General features: G+C 34.0%; 1 protein-coding gene across 5 annotated transcripts in view; it reads right to left on the reverse strand.

Annotated features, from left to right (window-relative positions):
* PARD3B (par-3 family cell polarity regulator beta) overlaps nucleotides 1-22,222 on the reverse strand; it is a 1,043,271-nt gene that overhangs the window by 550,357 nt on the left and 470,692 nt on the right. The window lies entirely within an intron of this gene.

Genomic DNA, 22,222 nt, shown 5'->3' on the forward strand with positions numbered 1-22,222 from the left:
AAAAATAAAAAGCCTTAATTAATTTTGACAGCAACTGCAATAAAATGAACTGTTAAATAAACTTCTAAGACTCTAAGTAAAGAAAGCTAGAGGAGGGCTGCTAACAATGACCGTATCTAAAATCTAAATCTCAATTATCTGCTATATTTACAACTTCATGCTTTACAATGTGCAGGAAGGGATGGCTTAGTGGTCTAAGCATCTGGTTTTGAATTGCTGTGTTCCCTGAATCACATCACTTAATTCACCCCCTAGTCCTTTCAGGGGCTGGATATGCAGACAAGTTACACCACTTGTGGGCTTATTCATCCAGGGCCTTTCACACTGGTGGTAGAGCTAGGGGCTGGTTCTAAATCGTCCCTTTTTTTTCTAATTGCAACAGGCCCTATTTTAAATAAAAGATGGTTTCTCTCTCCATATTTTAGGAATGTCCTCAAAGATCCCCTCCAACGTAGTGAAATATATAAAGTAGCAAGGGATTAATTACTTTTAAAACATGAGAAAAACAGCTGATCGTCAAAATACAGTTAGAGCAACTACAGTTTTCAAAACTGGAACAAAACTGCTGTAAAGGCAACTCAAACCATGCAGAACTAGGTGCAACTGGATGTCTTGGTCTCTGAGGAAATACAAAGAGAAGCCTCTGTGATTGCTCCCATGAAAACTGTGTGTTTACTTCCTGTCTCTCATATTCTATGTTCATTTTCGTGGAAAATTAAGAGGCCACGAGAGAGCCCACATAGAATGCTCCTGTCATGCAATCATGTCTGCACTATGTGACTTTCCAAAGAGCTGTACTTCAATACATCTTCGGTAAAATGTATTATTTCTGTAATATTTACTGTCACCTGGGGGAAAACACCAGTAGGTGTTGAAGTCTTCACTAAAATAGCAAATTAATTGAGGTTAGAAATGCCATAATTAATTAGACCAGCTCTTCTTCACGTGAAGTCTGGAATCTACCGAGTGATAGTAACCTGCACTTACTAATAAAGCGATATGGCTAATAAAGGAGTACGTTCTGTGCTAACAACAGCATCACCATAAGTTGTACAGGTATTAAACTTGACCTTCCACTGTTTCTCAGAATTCCACACTCTTTTCTGCAATGAGCCATTCTGACTAAATATAGTTCAAACAGAAAATGGAAAAATAAACTCAATATCAAAGTATCAGTAAAGGTTTTAGACAATAATTTGATAGAAAACACCTCAAATAAATGTACATGTTGCTTAACATGAGGTTTAAGACAAGAAGTTCAAAGAAGGTGAAAATACCAATGACTATTGTTTAAAATATGTAAATGTCAAGGGAAGAAATGAATGAAAAATGCAGACACTTGTAATATAAAGTGAAAAACATCATGTCATGGATAATTTACAATATACATGGAATAATCCTTTGTAATGGCAATAAGTTTTTTTAATACAAAAATAGACTCAATTTGTGGTTAAAATACTTTGTCTGAATAAGGGTATATAATTTTAGAAGAAACGTTCTAAAGATTTTTCATTTTTTTAAATGAAAGAAAAATTAAAAGCAGAGATTCTTGATTTAAAAAATAAAACCCAAACATAACCTTTCATAAAAGATATATCTAAAACATGACAACACCGAAAGGTTTAAAAGACAGAAATACATATTAATAGATACTGAGTAAAAGAAAATAAAAAAGCGCAACTTGTACAACTGTCTTAAATACAAAATAGACTAAGCTAAGAAAAATTATTAGGGAATTAAAAGGCCATTAATTATGTAATGACAAAAAGAACAATCCAGAGAAAGATATATACCAACCTATGTACTCAACAACACAGCTTCTTTATATAAAAGATGGATACCATTACAAAGAGAGACTGACAAATCCACCATCATAATGAGAGATTTTAGTTCACTTTTCTCAATAACTGATGGCTATTGCAGACTAAAGGATATATGGTACTTAAATATCACAACTGGAAAGTTTGGTATAATGTTCAAATGTACATGAATTGGCATCTGACAATTTTTTTTTTTTTTAGGGAAACAAGGACATATAAGAACAGATAAGAAAAGCAACATATAAAGGAAAAAAATCTGACCATGTACTATGATATAATACAACCTGAATACACCCTAAAGAGATTATAAAAATACACCTGTTCTCTGACCACAGTGCAATTAATAAGTTAAAATAGTAACAACAACCAAAACAAAACAAAACAAAAACAAAAAACAAACAAAAACCCCATACCCACATATTAGGAAAAATTTTTAAAAAGCATGTATCTAAATAACTCGTAAATCAAAGAACAAATCACAATGGAAATTTCATGTACAGCTATATGATTTCTAAAAATTACATAACTTCTAAAAACTTGAACATTTATATTAACAAAGAAAGCCTGCAACAAATGGTAAAAATATCACATGAAAAGGTAATGGAGGATTTTACAGAGGAGAGATCAGGACCTGAACAACCTAGACACCATGTTCCCTGTGATGTGATTCAAATAGGCAGTAAATTCACATCTTTGGAGTATTGTTGCCAGAACTGACCCTGAATCCAATCAAGTCATCACATTTAAACTATAGAAAATTCAGGGAATGAAAAAACAACCTAAATGATCCTACAAGGCAGCAATATGCTAATTCCAGAATGTAGGAATCTGTGCAGTAAAAAAAATGACCTGGTTTCTCACAAAATTCAAAGAACCTAAAAAAGGAAATGAGATGAATGAGTTACAAAATAAGAACCCTAAGATTCATAATAAACAAATGCAATGTATAGGCACAATGTAGATTCTACTACAAACAAATTGACAAAAAAATGTTTTAGCTATCTGAATAAGTTTCAATATGGACAGGGTATCAGGTGATAGTAAAAGAACTATTTATTAATTTTGTTAGGTGTGGTGACAGAATGGTGATTATGCTTAAGAGTTCCTATCTGTCAGAGATGCACACTGGAATATTTCCATATGAAATGGCATGATGTCTGGAAGTTTCTATGCTGTATTAAAGTAAAATTAATAAGAGGGAGAATAGACTAAATGAGATAATATATTGCTGATTATGGAAACTGGTTGACAGGTACATGGGGGTTCATTATACCAACCTATTTTTATGCATGTTTAAAAATTTTAATAAAGAGGTTAAAATGTTTTTAAATAGTGAAAAAAGAGCCTGAAAATTAAAGAATAAGCCTTAAGAAAGAAAAAAGAGACATAAAAAATATAAAAACAAATTAAAAAAGAAGAAAGCCACAGCTAAAAGCATCAGAGCCAAAAATAGATTCTTCAAAAAAAAAGAAAAAGGAAACAGAAAAGCTAGTGGTAAGACTGAGCAAGAGACAAATGAAGGAGAGGAAGCACAATAAACAGCATGAACGAAAGCAGTGGCTTCGTAACAAACCTGTTGAGGTTTTTAAAACCATAATTTGCCCTTTTCCTATCATGGTGAAATCAGCATATATTTGCCCATTTCATACCATTCCTACCTAGTTTTGGTATTAAGGACATACTAACATCATAATGAGTAGGGAAGTACTTCCTCTTCTTTTTTCTATTCTTTGGAACCATTTTTATACTATTGAGGTTATCTGCCCTTTGAGGATCTTGGAGAATATTCCTATACCACAGTCTGAAATGTCCCCCTTCCCCCCTTTAAAAAAAATCGGTGTATTTTACCTCTCACTTTATAATTTATTTTACACTTATATATCTAATTTGGGACTTTAATTTTTCTTGAAAAAACTTTAGTAATATATTGTCCATTAAAGCAAAGGTTTCAAATTATTGGTCTGCAGTTGTTTATAATAATCTTTCCTAAAATAAATTATCTATGCTTCCATTTTAAAAGCTAAAGAAGAGTAAAGTAAGTATAAGAAAGAGAAGACTATAAATAAGAGTGGAAACTGATGAAATAGAAAATGGACATATGATAGAGAAAATCAATTAAATAATAAGCTGATCCTTTGAAAAGATGAATAAAATTAACATATCTCTAGCCAGATGACCTGGAAATAAGTGAGAAGACATAGATTACCAATGTCAGGAATGAAAGAGGGAACACCACTACAGATCCCATAGACAGTAAAAGAAAAATAAAGGGACAATATTACTTATGGCAATATAACTGTCTACTTTGATGAAAGTGATAACTTCATTTAATGATGTAAATTACCAATATTGACTCAGTAAGAAAGATGGAACGCAGAGGGCTCTATATCATATAAAGAAATTCAATCTATAATTATAAGCCTTCCCACAAAGATAACTCCAGGCCCAGATGACTACATATCAAACATTTTAAAAAGAAATAATACGAATCCTGTAAAGTCTCTTTTAGAAAGAGAGAAGCAGGGAATGCTTCCTAATTCATTTCATAGCATTTTTCTAAAACCAAGATCATATAAAGACATTTTCCAAAAAAAGAAACCAGAGACCAATATCCCTCATGAACAGAGATGCAAAAATATTTAATAAAATATTAGCAAATTAAATCCAGCAATACATACAAAAGATAATGTATCTTGATCAAATGAGGTTATCCTGGGAATGCAAGCTTGATTTAATGTTCACAAATCCATCAATGTAATTCACCATATTAACAGAACAAAAGAGATATTAAAAAAAGAGTTTGGGGATTAAAAACTCTCAGAACATTAGGAACAGAAGGAAACTTCTTCAACCTTAAAGGGTATCAGTGAAAAATTTAGATGTAACATTGTATTTAATGTCAAAAGACTGAATGCTTTCTACCTAAGGTTGGGAAGGTGGCAGGAGTATGTGTTCTCACTTCTATTTAACATTGTAGCCACTGTAGTCAGGCTAGAAAAGGGAATAAAAGCATAGACACTAAAGAGTAAGTAAAATCATCATTTTTCTTAAAAAAAAAAAAAAGATGATGCTGGGACAAATCTGTGTAAATATATGCAAAGACTGAAAATGGACCTCTGATTTACACCAGAGGAAAAGTAAATTTCAGGTAGATTATATATAAATTTAAAAATGAATGACAAAAATAATAAAGCTTATCAAAAATAACAAAGAATATGTTCATGATTTGGGGATAGGGAAAGACATATTAAACATGACAGAAAAGCAATATCCATGAAGGAAAATACTGATAAATTGGACTACATTAAAAAAAACTTCATCAAAAGACATTACAGAGTGAAAAAAGCCAGCTACAGATATCTGCAACACACGTTTTCAATAAAAGGGTTCTTAAAGAGAATACATAAAGAATACCTACAAATCAATGAAAGGAGGGAGATAGAGGTAATCCAACAGAAATATGGGCAAGAGACCTAGATAAGCACTTCACAGAAGATGATAAAACTATGACTAATAAACATATGAAAAGGTGTTCAACCTCATTAATCAAGGAAATACCAATTAAACCTTAATTTGATACCACTACATACCCATCAGAATGGCTAAAATGAAAAAGCCAAACAGTATCAAATACTGGTAAGGCTGTGGAATCCTACTCTCTTACACTGCAGGTGCCAGTGTAATTTTGAACAGCCATTTGAAACACCGGTAATATGCAGGCAGCCTCTAACTCCTAGGTGTAGAGACTCAACAAAACGTGTACATGTGTTCACCAAAAGACAAGTACAAGAATGCTCACAGCAGACTTACTAGTAATAGTCTCAAAGTTGAAATTCCAAATATCCATCAACAGTAGAATGGATAAAGAATTGTTACATAAAAATAATAATGGACTCATAAATAGAATGATGAATCAAGGGAAATTTAAATAAGAAAAAGGCTTCTAACTGCTTCATTTATCAAAACAAGGATTAAGAACATTGCCTAGGGTAGGTAAATCAAGAAATAGATGTTTAAGTATATTATTTAAAGCTATAAAGGCAACTCTTTGTTGAAAGATAACCATTAACCTGAAAATTGTATGTAAGAGTCAGGAAGTAGAGGAGGTGAATGAGAGGTAGTAGGTAAATGTAAGTGTATGAAATCCTTCATCCATGATAGCAGGTAGTCAAGAGCAGACATTACATAACACTGACAAATCAAGAGGGGGAATACATATAATATTTAATTTAAACATTTGCCTTGGGGATTGGGACTAAATAGGAGGCAGGAAGGCCAATATTTCATTTTAGTTTTTCTTTTTCTGTATCAAGTTTTAAGCATACACATATATTACTTCTATAATATAAATACCAAGAAACATACATAAAATAAGTAGAAGGCTCTGAGCAAAGGCTTGAGGAGTTCTAGTTCTCTACTACAGCTCAGCAAGTTTAGCTTACTGGCAAATGGTTGCAGCAAGGTGTGAGCATACACAACCTCTTAGAATCCTAGAATATAAACTAAGGCAATTGCCTATAATTTTATCATTTGATGAGAAGCTCTATAGCATATTAATTTTCACTTTAGCATAATTCTATTAAATGTTTTTGTTTTGAAATTTGAATTTATGATTTATATTTTCAACACATACTAACCTATGTATAATTAGAAGAATATATTACTAATTTATGAAGATCGACTCACAAGGTGTTCATATAATGGGTTTAGCTCTTTGAGGCAAAATAATTTTTAAAAATCATGATTATCTTTTGGAATATATCATGTAAGAATAGATTTATGTAATTTAATGAACCTACTCATTCTGGTTACTATTATTGCATAACAAATTATCCCAAAAATTAATGCTATAAAACAATATGTCCACTTGTTTACATATTTATGTTTCACAGATCTGTGGATCAGGAATTCTGAAGGGCTAAGCTGGGCAGCTCTCACATGGGGTCTCCTGTAAGGCTGCTGTCAGATGTAGGCTGGGGGGGTAGTCAAGGCTGCACAAGTCTGGACATTCAAGTTGGCACACTCACTTGTCTGGTGGTTGATGTGAGCTGGGCACTGGAAGCGCTGCTATGAGTGTCAACCAGAGTGCCTAGACATGGCCTTTCCCGCTTAGGTGGTGTGGATAAAGAATATTGCCTGCCATATCAGTAAACAAAGGATGCCGCACCTAAGGGTGCACCCTGAGGGGATTCAGGATGGAGAAAAGCAGGATACTGGCCCTAGATAGGTAAGGTGCATATCAAAGGAATGATTTCAATGAGTCCAGACTCTTACATCTTCTCATACATAAAAACGTGCTAAATACATTAACTTGAGATGTCTGCTTGTATAAACAGTAATTTTTATTTTTGAATTTTTGAATTTTATTTTTTTATACAGTAGGTTCTTATTAGTTATCCATTTTATACATATTAATGTATATATGTCAATCCCAATCTCCCAATTCATCACAACAGTAATCTTTTGATATTCTTTTGTTATTATTATTATTATTTTTTTTTTGGCAAAAACTCCTACATACCCTGGCTCCTCCCTTACCTCTTCGGAACAGTCCCTCAGAGCTATCTGAGAGGCTGTCTCCCAGGCTTAAGCCCTCAGTTATGTCTGCCGAATAAAACATAATTCTCAACTTTTAGGTTGTGCATTTTTTTCAGTCAAGAGCGGACTTGGAGTAATAGAACTTCTCACATGGCAGCCTGCTTCCTCTAGAGTGGGCTTCCCCAGGGAATCCGGTGGACGCTGCGTGGCCTTTTCTGACCTAGCCTCAGAAGCCGCACAAAGTCTGCCGATGCTCTTGGCTACAGCTGAGTCACCAGCGTCACTCCCGATTCATGGAGAGGGCACGGGCCCCTGCTCTGGATGGGAGGGGTGCCAAAGACTCGATAAACATGTTTAACAATCACCACACTACTCTATGGATTAAAAAGGTAAATTTAAGCAAAGTACTACAATTTTAAATTAATGAAGTCACATGTACTTTGAATTTCTACCTTAGCAGACTACTTCTGTGAACCGTACAGATTAAATAACATTCACTGGATGAAGGAGTAGAATTACTAAGAAAAAAAAGTGGATCCTTGACACACCTTTAGACAAGAAATACTCTCACCTGAAAACATAAAAGGAAAATTGTGCAATCAATAAAAATTATTGAGAATGATGCGTCAGTAGCGACTGAACTTAAAAATACTAAATTGCTCTGTAACATTGAATAAAAGGAGCAAAGCTAAATAATGAACACTAGGTCAGAGTTTTCCATGCATTAACTTATTTACTAAAATCCTCATGGCTCCTAATTAGTTTAAGTTGAACATTTAACCGTAGAAAAAGCACCTTTTCCTAAATAAACTAGACTTCACTCAATTATCAATACCTAAAATGCATTTTTGGAAAGCCATGTCTGTTATACATATATTAACTGATTCTCTGGGATTAAAATCTCAGTGAAGTCATTCTTAACTGTTAAGTGAAGGATCAGAGGGTAGAATTTTAATGATTAGGTGAGCTTAATTTGTGACAAATGTAAGTAACGACTTTCCATTAAAGGAGACATGGAAGGAAGTTATATGTCCTATTAGTTATGCACTTCCCCACCCCCAACCCTAAAATTCCTATGGCCAACTGTCTCTTTGTTTAAATCAGAACATAGGGAGCTGTGAAGGTGGTTAGTAACAGTGTGGGTATTCAACAGAACAATTTCTTTTAAGCAAATGTTATTAATGTTCCTGTTTTCTATAAACAAAGAATTCCCAAGGGAATTCTCAAGCTTCTTTATAACTATGATTTCTCACTTGCCTCTAGCAATCATCCTCCAGAAGATCTTAGAGCTGGTTTCAATTTATTTGGAAATCATTTAACATTTAATTAAGAAAAAGATTTAGGGGTGAGAGGGGATGTCGCCTCACTCTTGGCTTCTTCAAGTAAGAGAAATCACTTACACAACTAGAGAACGGTAAACAAAGGAACTTCACTGGTTGCCTCTAATGTCAAGACTGCATACATCAAGCCAAACAGCTACTAGCAAGATATTAAGAGAGTATTATGCAAGAAGGTATGGACTGAATTGTTACTTATCTTTAGAAATAAGACCCTAGTTCTTAAAAAAAAGGGGAGGGGGGAGAAGAAAAACAAAAATTCAGTCTTGAGACATGGAATTTCGGAATTCAAAAGGAGGCTGCCTAACATTCTAAACTGAAAAACAAGCAAAACAAGACCAAAAATAAGTATTGCAATTTGCCCCAGGCCCCAAATGAAGCCAAACCCCAGGCTCCTAGGCCCTTTCAAGCACAATGATTTTAGACATTTCTCAGAAATAACAATACCCCTTCTTCCCTTTGTTCCTACTCATCTGTCAACTAAATCTAGACATTTAAAAACAAATAAAAACTTGGTAATTAAGTCATGTGCAATTGGTGGGCTAGATTTAGAGTTTACTTTTGTTGCTGTTTATAAGATATAATAAGATTGGTATTTCTAGTATTCCTTACAATGTCTTCTGTGGGTTATTAGTAGACAGCGCTTACAAAAAGGGTTCTGTGGTAATATAAACTTGGCAAACACTAAATTAAACAAAATTCCTTATATAATACTTCTCAGAAATTTTAATTTGCTATATTTTGAGTCCCCATGGAGAGAATATAGTATATATAATGTCCCAGTCTTATTTGATTTGGGATGACCTAGAAGACTAGAAATCTGTGTAACCCAATTTGGGAAAACCTAAACTACATACATTAAATTTGAAGTATGTTAACAATTACTGAACCGAAAACAGTATGGAATCCAATCTACTGTTCTCCTAGATTATTGTCCTAAATATGTAAAGGGTAGGTTAACATAAGGTACAATTTATTAGCCAATAATTTTAGATGTTCTTGAAGTCAACAGCCAGTTAATTGGAATTGTTAATGCACAGGTGATCAATGCTTTTGACTGACTTCCTTTATTTCGTTAGTTGCATGAATCTATTCATATACGACAAGAATTAGACATCTAAGGTGGTCATTAACCAGATAACTTTACATCTACACTGCAGAACAGGGTACTCAAAATCTAATTTGAAAGTCATATGTTTAGTTTTTAGCTTCCTCATTTCCCTTTTTAAAATGTTATAAGACGATTACAAACAGAACCAACCAGTGTCACAAAATTAGGTAAAAGTGAAGGTTTAAAAAAATTCTCTCATAAAACACCGGACACTTTAAAAACTTAACTACTGTGTTGTTCACTGTTAATTACATAAAACTTGAAAAATTTTATATAACAAAATACATAACTTCATAGCTTTAAAAAATTATAAGCAGCTGTTCATTGTTGGCATGGGGTATCTTATTAACATTTACTGTAGGTGAATATTAGTTTTTATTTTTTTAAGTATGAAGACTGCAGTCATGGTTAAAATTTGATCCATAGTTTGACACCATTCAAAGCAAAAGTGTCTATTTATTTTAAAAGTTCAACTGTAGAGGTCAAGTAAAATGTTACTTTTGGATAGCCTCTTGGGTATTTCACCATTTTATCAGAAAAACTGTCTATCCGGGTAAGGCAACTAAGGCAAACGTCTATTAATTTATTTCTTATAAAGAAATAGTAAATATAGAAATAATTTTGCAACCTAAGAAAGAGGTAAAGTCTCTCATTTTCTTGGAGACAGGATGAACTTTAAACTCCATAGGCATATGAATGTTTCTTAATACATGTTTTGGGATTTTTCTTTCTTTTTTTTAGGGTACATTAAAATGTTACTGAGCTAATTTAGAATTTACGTATATAAATTTTAAACATTTTTTTCATCCAGGAGGGTCCAGTCATTTTATTCAATAATTCAACTTTGCATCATAATCAGTGAGAAGAACACTTTACAAATATGTGAACCAAAGCCTACTAGTACAGAATTTCTAAATTTAACAACAGCAACAGAAAACCAACAAAAGATAAAATTCATTTTCTGATTTCCCTGAAGCTCTTGAACATTCCTTCACAGTGAAATTTGGTGTAAAATACCTATAGGCTAGAAGAGATTGTCTCATTTCAATATATTATGTGCAATGCCCCATTTAAAGCCACGTCAAATTATAAGTAGTAATGTTTTAAAAGCCCATCCCATATAGTTCTCTTTATTCCAGAGTCATAATGGAAAAATTATTTATTAATGAGTTGGATTTATAAAATTGTACCCATTGCAATTTTTGCCTGTGGGCATTAGAACAAAGTTTAAAACATTCAGTGAGCTACAGAACACTTAACGATTATAAAAGCAGTCAGCAGCACCATAAATCACAATTATTCCGAAACAATACACCAAAAATGCAATTTAAACTGATAATGTATCATTTAATTATATTTTGATGTAGAGCAACATTTGTCTAAATGACCTGGAAAAATATGGCGTTTTGGAAGATTGTTATTATTAAGGAATTGGAGAGCTGGCTTTTGTGTGTGTGTTGGGGGGGGTGGTGTATGAAACAAAAGGGCTGTCTCTTTGGGTGTTACCATTAACAGCTTAAAGAGAAGCCAAGCTCTGAACATTTGTAGATTTTGTGATGTACAATGAGTAAGAGGACACTACTAGGTAACAGCTGTTGCTGAGTTTTAATAAACCTCTTTGACACATCAGATAGCCATAATTACTAAGAGCTCACCTAATCACCGTATTTTCACCAGAATTGATACAGAGGGCAGAACAACCAAATCAGCACCATTTTCTGTGAAGATAAGTTGCTGATCATCCCGGATGGAAGAGGTAACACATGATATTTTTTTCTTAAATACCTACATAAATCAATATTAATCTTTGCTTTCAGATTCCTCAAGATAGAAATTCCCTCACAAATCAGCAACTTTTAAGAGTTCAAATGAGTAGTAAACCCTTGATATATGCAAATGTGTTACACAATATACTTAATTCTTGGCATGAAAGTCAATTAAGTAAAAGTCCTTTCAAAAAATATTTCTTTGTAATTAATAAATCTGTTTTTATTTAAATAGACAACTTGCAGATTAGTAACTTTATTTCAGAAAGTATTATATAAGTCAAGCGTTTTTGGTACCAATGTTCTGAATACAATCTAAGCTTATAAATGAGAAGCCCCATGGATAAATGGATCTACTGAGGAAAAAGAAGTCCACATTTAAATTAAAGAAACAATGGGTATTTAAAGCAAACAAGCTCCTAAAATGTCCACCAAGATTAGCCATGCAACAGCCTTTCAGTTTGTCTGATGAGATTGAAATGCATTTTCTACAGACCCTATTCATAAAATAAAGAGGAATATCTGCAGGTTAGTTAGATCACTTGCATATTTGGCTATCATGAGAATCATATGTTATAGCTTCAATATGTTGTTTATAACCAGTGAAACTAAAAAGCATTAGGGGTAAGTGTTCATATTCCTTACTTGGAAGTGTTTCAGGTTTTGTATTCAAACATATCTTTCCACTAGTAGCTACAGATGTCATACATGTGCCTACGGCTTTTAAATGGTTTCCTGTTTTAATAGTTGGTGTGAATCTAAACAAAGTATGGACTATCCTTGCCCTTTTAGGGAAAAGGGAAAAAAGCAACAGAGAAACCTAATCAGGTCTAAAAATGAGTTTATCCTATTTTGTACAAAGAAAACAGAAAGAGTCTGGGGAAGATAAACTAATTTCTACCAGTTTCTGCCTACCACATATACACTAACTCAATTTAGATTGATCTGATAATGTCTACAGAAATACTACCAAGACACAAGGTTACTATATACATTTGGGCTTTTTTTCCCCTGCTCAAAAACAGCATGAGATGAAATGTTGTCTAAGCTTCTTTTAATTTTATTTTAGTTTTATCTTAATCTCTTACTTCAAAGCAAACAACACAAGTTTTTTGATATCTTTTCAAAATTTACCACAGTAGGACAATGCCAGAACCCATCTTTTTTACACAGAACAACACAACTGTAAATCATAAGATGATGATTTTTTAGGAGAACACATCCTGATTTACTTAAAAACATGTGTACACAGGAGGGGAATGAAACAGTAGCTTTATTTCACACTTGAAAGTTGTTTTTAAAAGCAGCCAATTTTCATGTATAAAAATAACCATTTATTCAACTCTGGGGCAATGAGAGATAGTTGGAATAGTATCCAAGAAAACTAAATCTTAATTTTTGATTTTCAACTAATTAGCTTTTTGCTAATAATGTCTGTGTTAGATTTCAAGGACAAAGTCTAAAATACTCAGAAGATATATCTTCACATTTATAAATGTGTTCAGGACTTGGTAAAAGCATTTAATTCCTCTGAAACTTACTATCTGCAATTCAATATTTCCTAAGAAGTTACTATATACCATTTATTAAGCAAATCAAAGAACAGGACAACATTTCTATCCTCAGTGAACTAAGTTTAATTCCATACATAAAATTTTAATTTTAATATATCTGATTTGATATTGTTTTTCAAGACTATATCATCAATGTTATCAAATATAATTAATATAATTAAACTAAGAAATGTGGCCATAGCAAGTAATGTTATTTTTTAAACAGTAAATAAATACAGTTACAGAGAAGAATGTTATTTTCTTCATATGTTCAATCCTATTTAAAATATTTTTTTAATGAGAAAATGTTATTTAGAATGTAAAATATCTAGACTGTAAACTATATTATAGTTGTGAGCCAGTGATAGGAAATAGAATTTGGATATCTCTTCCTATCCTTTAATAAGTAGCCTGGATTATTTTACTTATTAAACTCAAACGAAGTTTACAAAAAATATAGGCATTTTTAAATACAGAATTCTTGAACATATCATTCAATGTGCATGATTTACTAATGATATAAACAGTCTTCAAACTATATCTTATTTATAAAAAAATAAAAGTTTATTATTATGCATGAGGATATGTTCATAAGAAGAAATATAAAAAAGAGTTCACTCAACTTATGTCAAAATTTTAATAAAGATTAAATAAATTTAATAAAGATCAAGAGTATGGATGCCCTGGGGAATTCCCTGGCAGTCCCATGGTTGGGACTCCACGCTTCCACAGCAGGGGCACAGGTTTGATCCCTGGTCAGGGAACGATGATCCCACAAGCCATGTGACAAAAAAAAAAAAGATTATGGATGCCCTACTCAGTGAAAAATATTTTGCTTGAAGGTCTAATATTCCATTAATAATACACAGTACTCATTCCACAGTAAAGAAGAAATTGGATTATTTTTCACTTCTCTCAATTAAAAAATATTATTAGTGCCTTCCAGCAAAAAAAAGTAACAAAACAGTAAGGATTTGATAGCACCTCTTCTTAAAACACACAGAAAAAAAGACTAAATATAAAAAAGAACAAACCCTAAAAGGTAAGCTTGACTCAACAAGATAAACACCATAGTATCCCTGAAACTGAATAAAAACAAAGTGGTAAGTGGGGCCCAAGCCATGGACTTGCTGGACTCTAGAAGAAAATGTTGAGAGATCCCAATGATTGTCTAAAAAGCATGCATGAAGAAAATGGAGCAAATGGTGAAGAATCACTACAGTTTGAGATAATAGCTGATACATTTTCTGAATAGAAGGAAAACATTAATCCTCAGAGGTTGACATTGTACTTAAAGTGAATAAGAAAACATACTGAAAATGGAAAAACACCAAGAACAAAGAGAAAGTGCATACCATCCACCAAAGAATGACAATTAAACTTTTATCAGCAACAATAGTTGCCAGCAGACAATGAATAAGAACTCTAAAGCTTTAAAGAAAAATAACTGCTACCTAGAATTTTATACCCAACTAAGCTATTATCCAAGAGTTAGAGCAAATTAAAGGTATCTTGAAAATTCAAAGTTTATGTTTCACATATCCTCTCATAGAAAGAGTCATAAAGTACTTCAGCATTAAAAAAAAAAAAAAGCAAATTCATGAGAAAGTATGAATCAGACAAGTGTAACAACTGCTGAAACAGGTTGCTAAATCTAATGAATTATTGACTTAAAAATGTTAATGACCAGTGTTTTGAGCTTAAAGATAAAACTTAAATCTATAGACAAAAATAACAAGAATCATGAGGGTACTATCAGTAAATGGAGTGTGTAAAAGTGACAATCATGTTTACAAGACAAATTCTGAATAACAAAAATTCATTTTAAAGAATACTATGGGTATGTATGTGAGTACCTCTCTATATACACATGCATATGATAAACTACAGAATGAACTAATTTATTTCAAATGATTTTAGATCAACACACTTTGATAGTACATCTTTTGCTGTTACTGGAATTTTTTTTAAATTGTAGGATAAATCAAATGAGTAATTATGTTAAAGTTAACAGCAACTAAGACTGACAGAATGAAAAAGAAGCAATTAGAAAATCAAAGAAATTAAACTCAATGATAAAACTATATAGAGATATTGATTTGAACTCAAGATTTTAAAAACATATTTCACATATTTTCTAACTCTGGCCAGAAAATGATGTAGAAGTAATGTACTCTCAGGAAAAAGTACATACCTAGGACCTGGATTTTGGTCCCTGTCCATACCATTCTCTACAGATCTTTGGAGAGAAGACTTGGGCCAAGTCTGGGGCAAGAAATGTATAAGGTTATCTTGGGAAATCTGGCTGTTCCAAAAAGCAAGGAAGCTTGATGTCAAAACCCAGAAGTTAGCCTGAAGGGGCTTCCCACTCACCAAAGCTGAGGTAGCAGAAAAGAATGATTGTAATTGATTGAAATACACTATCTATGAAATTCTGAGTCCCTACTGATATTCAAGAAAGACAAAGCCAGAGAAAACTTCTTTGTCATCATTTGGCACTTCTATGAATCAAATTATTTACTTTGAAAATTAGTCATTTAAAGCACAAAATAAGCATTTTTCTACATTAATAGTATGAACTGTATTTCAGGGTAATAAGATATCCCCATCTGAAAGCTGGGGAAATCACTATATTATAAAAGAATGCCAGAAAGTGTAGGAAAAAAAATGAAAACATTTAAAAAGCATCACATTGTACTTCTTAAAGAACTTACTGTTTCAGGATAAAATCATCAAGTGTTGTAAAAACTATTGACAGTAACTGGACATAGTACCCAAGTTAGTCCATAAATGATTATTTCTGGTTGCAAGTGAAACAAATTCATGTTTGCAGTGAGGGATGAGGTTATCACCTTAATCCAATAACCAAATTTAGGTCACTAATGGTGAAAAACAAAACAAAATACATATTATGTGTTTTTTGACCTGATACATAAGAAGTACATGTCACCTATGATGTAATCTTGCTAAAAACGTTTAACTTAAATTTAATCAAGCCTTTAGATCCAACTGCCAGTTATGAGAACCTACAGGGACTAGAGACGTCAAATTACTTCACAAGGAAGCAATCACATCCATAAAAAATGACCTACTAAAGGACAACTAGTTGGTTTTTCTGCAAGTCAGTATAACAAATAATTAAAGATTATTCTAAATTATAGAGATGTAAAAGACAGCAATCAGATGTGTGGTTCTGGATTAAATGTGTGGTCTTGGATTAAATCATAACTTAAAAGAATATTTGGAGGACCATTAAAGAAGTTTTAACATGGATTAGGTATATGATATTAAAATGATTAATTTCAAGAGGCATGATCATGTTATATTTATAATATAGGAAAAGATTTCTCCTTTTTGGGATACACGTGTAAATTTTTGGAGATTGTATGTCATGGTTTCAGTTTTACAAGCAGATACTTTAGCAGTCACCACCTACTGGACAACAGGGCTCAGGTTGATTTCACAACCTCACACAGAACGGGTTAAGGAACAGGGTTGAGGAAATTGAAGTAGGGATGGGTGGGGATGGAGGACAGCAGGAAGACAAGAGATAGCACAGGTTGCTTGATCATTCCACTGACCCCAAGGAAGGCTGAGCAGAGACCAGGGTGTTCTGCTGGACATGCCATGGGTAGGCATCACAGAACATCCCCTATTACTCTTACTTTTTATAGGATGAGTATGAGAGTAGCCTTGTCAGTGGCACAAATAATTAAGGGGCTTGGTACCAGGCAGTGCAGTGCGTGGATACCAGCTGTTTACTGAGGCGCTCTGCAGAGGCTGCCTTGAACCTAGAGATCTTGACACATGTGGGAATTTGCTGCAGCTGCTGCTGGTGCCAGGGAGCCACTGGCCTCACTGAAGATGAGTTCAAGCGCAGCCCTTTCCTCTCAGGGTAAGGGCGAGGGCCCTGGTCCTAGCCAGCTTATTTTTCAGGTAACCCAGGGCAAGCCCCCACTATCATTTCAGCTAATTCTGCCTGTTGTATCACAGTGCTTAAAATCTACTTCAAAATTCTTTAGCATGAGATATTAATATTTACACATTAAAACTTATGAGTAACGAGTAAAGAACACAAAAAACGTATACATTTGAAACAAAGAAAAAAGTAGACTTTTTCTACTTTGGGGGCCTATTAGTCCAATGGTAATCAGAAATAAGACCAAACAGATCCCAAGTCTCAATAACGGGAAATGTATTGGACTAATCTATCTAAATGCATAGGTTGCATTTTAAGACACTATCTATATGTCCTTTATGCGCTCCCCCCCAATCTACATGTCTAAGGTAAAACCACACAGGGATTGAAAATAAAGGAATGGAAAATACATCAGGAAGACTGGAACCAAAATAAGCTGGTGGTTGCAAATACATCACATAAAATAGGATTTAATGTAAAATTACTAATGTGGATAAAGAGAGAAACTTCAAACAAAAGGAAGAACTCATCAACAAGATGTAACAATCATGAATTGTAAATAGCCTCAGCATACATAAGACACAATCTCACGAAGTCAGAAGTACAATTTGACAAATCTATAACCATACTGGGAAATTTTAGCACACTTCTATCAGAAGCTGGCAGGGGGAAAAAACAACAACAACAACAAACATATATAGGGTATTTGAACAACAAAGCAAACAATCTTGAGGTAATAGAGAAACAAGGAGGTGATATGCATTTTAATTACATATTAAATTTTTACAAAAATTAACCATACACTAGATTACAAACTATCACCACAAAATTCAAGAAATCAGTACCATATAAATCTCTTTATAAACAGCGTGATTAAATTAGCAATGGGTCTAGAGTGATATGTTCATCAACTTTAAAATGTACTACTATTACATATCTCAAAGAGTAAAGAGGAAATCACAATGGAAATCAAAGTGTTCTGAAATGAATGACAAATGAAGGTACTGTGAATCACAAATTAAGGGAGGCTGCTACATTCGTAGCTGTACTTTGAGGAGAAGCGAATTTATATTGTAAGTGCATTTATTTAAAGCAAGAAAGTGAAATAGATAACCATATAAAAAACTAGGAACGAGCTTAGAGTTATTGTTTCTCTACTTTTACTTTCCTTAAAACTAAAGCAGAATAAAGGAAATAAGAGCAGAAGTTAATAAAACAGAAAAAGAATAGATGGACAAAACCAAAAGTTGTTTCTTTGAAAACAATTTTAAAAATAATAATATAGACAGATCTCCATAAGACTGATCAAGGAAAAAAAATAGAAAATGTAAAAATTAACAATATTAGGGATGATGGAGAACATAACTACACAAAGAGCACAGATTATTTTAAAATTCTAAGACTATTTACACCAATAAATTTGAAAACCTAAGACAAAGTAGATAATATTCTGGAAATTTTTTTAATTGGCAACATGCCAGAATACATGTAGACAAAACAAAAAATCTGAATAAGCCACCTCCTTCTACGTCCCACCCTACCCACAAACCAATAGACAACACAGACATACGCAGTCGCAGACTGAACAGATGATTTACAAAAACATAATTCCAATAGTAAACACAAATTGTTTCATATAATGGGGGGAAAACACAGTAAAAGCTTCCCTACTCATTTATTGAAGCTTACCATAGGTATGGAAGGCATAGTGCCAAAACCAAACAATGCAAAAAATAAAGACCTATCTCAGTTACATAGATGATAACATCCTAAATAAAACATTAGCAAGTTGAATTCAGCAATACAGAAAACACAACACATCATGGCCAACGGGGCTTTATCATGAGGCTGTACTGACGGAATACATTACTTTCAGGGAATAAAGGAAAAAAATTATCATCTGAAAAAACAGAAATAACACTTGATAATCAACATTTATTAATTATTTTAAGTGGTACTACAATACCAAAAAAATAAAATAAAAATAGATCCCTACTCACACCACTTAAAAACTTACAGGTGAATTAAAGGCTTAAATGTGAAAACTTTAAAATTCTCAGAAAAAGTAATATTGGAAAATATCATTGTGAGTCAGGGTAAAAAATTATTTCTTAAACACACACACAGGGCTTCCCTGGTGGCGCAGTGGTTGAGAATCTGCCTGCCAATGCAGAGGACACGGGTTCGAGCCCTGGTCTGGGAAGATCCCACATGCCGCGGAGCAGCTGGGCCCATGAGCCACAATTACTGAGCCTGCGCGTCTGGAGCCTGTGCTCCGCAACAAGAGAGGCCGCGATAGTGAGAGGACCGCGCACCGCGATGAAGAGTGGCCCCCGCTTGCCACAACTACAGAAAGCCCTCACACAGAAACGAAGACCCAACACAGCCATAAATAAATAAATAAACAAATACTTAAAAAAAAAACACACACACACACAGCACAACACTAAAACTAATAAATATATTAAAATTTAAAGCTTGTCTATAATAAAAAAAAAATCAAGGTAGAAAGACAGGTCACAGACTGGGAAAGATATTTCTAATGCCTAAAATCAAAAAAAGCCCAGTATTCAGAATAAGAAAACAGAATAGAAAAAAATGAATGGCAAGAAATATTTGGTGACCAGAGAGGGGAGTACTGGTTTGCCACTAAGATCATTGCATCTTATTTCCCTTCCAGTTAGAACTGCCAGTTTTGCTCAGGTCAGTAACTTCAAGCATTGCATGGGGTTTAGAGAAAGCCAACCCCAAGCCAGTTACAACTCTTTCAGTGTCTTCTTGGCTACTTAAGAGAGATAATGAAAAAGTAAAAATAAAAGACACACTCCTTGAAATCAGATAATTTAAGAACTAAAGAAAAGCTGTAAAAGTAAACAAAAAAGGGGGGTGGGGGTAGAAAAACATTCCCTCATTACAAATTCTTAAACTGAGAATTAAGATCAGGTAATTTCCTCATGTATTATACCAATTTATGTTCCTACCAGTGTTATATGAGACTTCCCATTTTAATAATTTCTCATTTTACATTTAATCTTTCTCATTTTACAGATGAAAAAACTGTTCCCAGGAAGTTAAGGACCTTCTCCAAGGCCACGCAATTCAGTCTCTCAGCTGAGACCAGAAGGTGGGTCTCCCAATTCCTCATCCACAACACATTTGCTGCTATTGTGTAACTTGAACTTGTATTATTAATTCAGGTAGAAAAACCACAGTTATCGACTTCACTGGTTCCTCCATCAGCATAGCCTTCCATGAGTCAGAAAACCTATCTTAAAACTGCTTTACCAGAAACCACTTTCTCTTCATGCTTGATGTTGACCATGCAACCAAATATCAGAAATCCTGCCAGACAGAGAAATGCTAAAAGGGCAGGCTATTCTGTTCAACACATCAGATTAGATTAGTGCCTCAGCCAAAAGGCAGCAGAATAATGCGCACAGGATCTTTGGGGGAAACTTTATCTGCTCTTACATTTGGTGAATGTCAGTTAGTTACTTGAGATACATTAACTTTTCCAGACCCAAAGGAGTCTATGTCCTAAATTATTGCTTCTGTGACCTGAGACAAAACTCTTCTTTTTAGGGAGATGGGTTTTTTCTTTTTTTTCCCATTGTCTGCTGTTCAATGAGGCTGATGATACTAATTATGATTTATTAAATGGGGACTGAATAAAAATACACGCTTGTGTCTTAAATAAGGTATCACGTCAGGGTGTCTTTATGGTCCCATCAAATTACCCTATTTAAAAAAATTCCTTTGTGTTTCACCACTTCTTTCTTCTCCAACAGAACGTCTGTCCCACTTTCTTCTTCTCCGCCTTTTTTTTTTTTTTGGTTTTTACAACTTCACAATTTTATGCAAAATGTTCCAGTTAATTTGTTTCTTCCAAATCCAGTGTGTATTAATTTGTCAAATATATTGTGATCTTTTCATTCTATCCGCCACATCTTTGAATAAGTCATGAAAATTATGCTCCCAAAGGGTTTCTTTCATGTCTGAACCAGCTGAAACAGCTAACCACATCTCCTGGTGCTCAAGCATCTCGTCGTCCACAGGCCAGGTCCAGTCTCTCTTTATAACCGAATTTCACAGAATTCTCCCATCACATTGGAGACTGAATACCACAAACAGTACTCATTTACGATGCAGATTCCCTGGACTCTACTCTCAAAATTCTGATTCAACAGACTGGGAGATAGCTCAGGAATAGGTGTTTCTGACGTAAGTTGTCTTTGGATTACTCTGAGAAACAGTACATTCAGAATTCTTCTACTCTGTCCAGTAAGGTCTGCTCCTGTCCAAACACTACTGACATATCCTTGTTAACATGAACTTGCTCACTGAACTCTCTATGGCTATCTAATACTCATCCTTCCTTTAAGACCCACATCAAGCCATCTTTCTTCTTGCAGCTTCCTTGGCACAGAGCTCTTCCTGAACTTACAGCACTGTCATTATTGATTGTTTACACCTGGCCTTGGCTCTGAGTCTGCATGGATGGGAATGTCTGCCCAGTCCTCCCCATGCTAGAAACTGCTCTTCCCTCAATGGACCGTGCAGCAGATGTCATGTGGCTATAGACCACTCCTGCCACCCGCCATAGCCATGAGTAGCCACGGCTGATTTAAAGCGGCCATAGCTGAAAGCCGCCAGACTTCTTTCCTGGAGCCCAGGAAAAGAATTAGTACCTCCCTGGAGATGGTAAAACTGGAATTGTTAGCAGCCGTGTTCCCCTCTGTTGAGGAAGCTGGTCTGCAGATAAACATGATGAAATCTATCAAACAATAAAGCAGAGACAATTAGTTGAGTCTCTGATTCCAGTTTTTCTTGAAGCCCAGCTGCATCTCTCGCTTCCCAAGACACAGATATTCAACATGCTCATAGATTACGTGCAGAATTCTCAGAAAAACAAATACCGTTCCTTTTTTGACAGAGCCATTTTACACTGTACAAAAGTTCCTTGAAATTAAGAGTCCTTAAATGATTCCTGGCATATAAAATTTAACTCTGTGTGTGCTCTCCCTAATGTCATAAGTTCTGTAAGAGCTGTTTCCACTTCTTTGCCTCCAATCTCCTTCTCCACCAACAGTACAGCCGTTTCCACCCCACTTTCCTCTACTGGAACTGCTCTTAATAAGATCATCAAGGACTTCGAGGTATGAACTCTTATTTCTTTGA

Source organism: Balaenoptera acutorostrata, chromosome 8, assembly GCF_949987535.1.
Source record: "Balaenoptera acutorostrata chromosome 8, mBalAcu1.1, whole genome shotgun sequence".
NCBI classification, from domain to species: Eukaryota; Metazoa; Chordata; class Mammalia; order Artiodactyla; family Balaenopteridae; genus Balaenoptera; species Balaenoptera acutorostrata.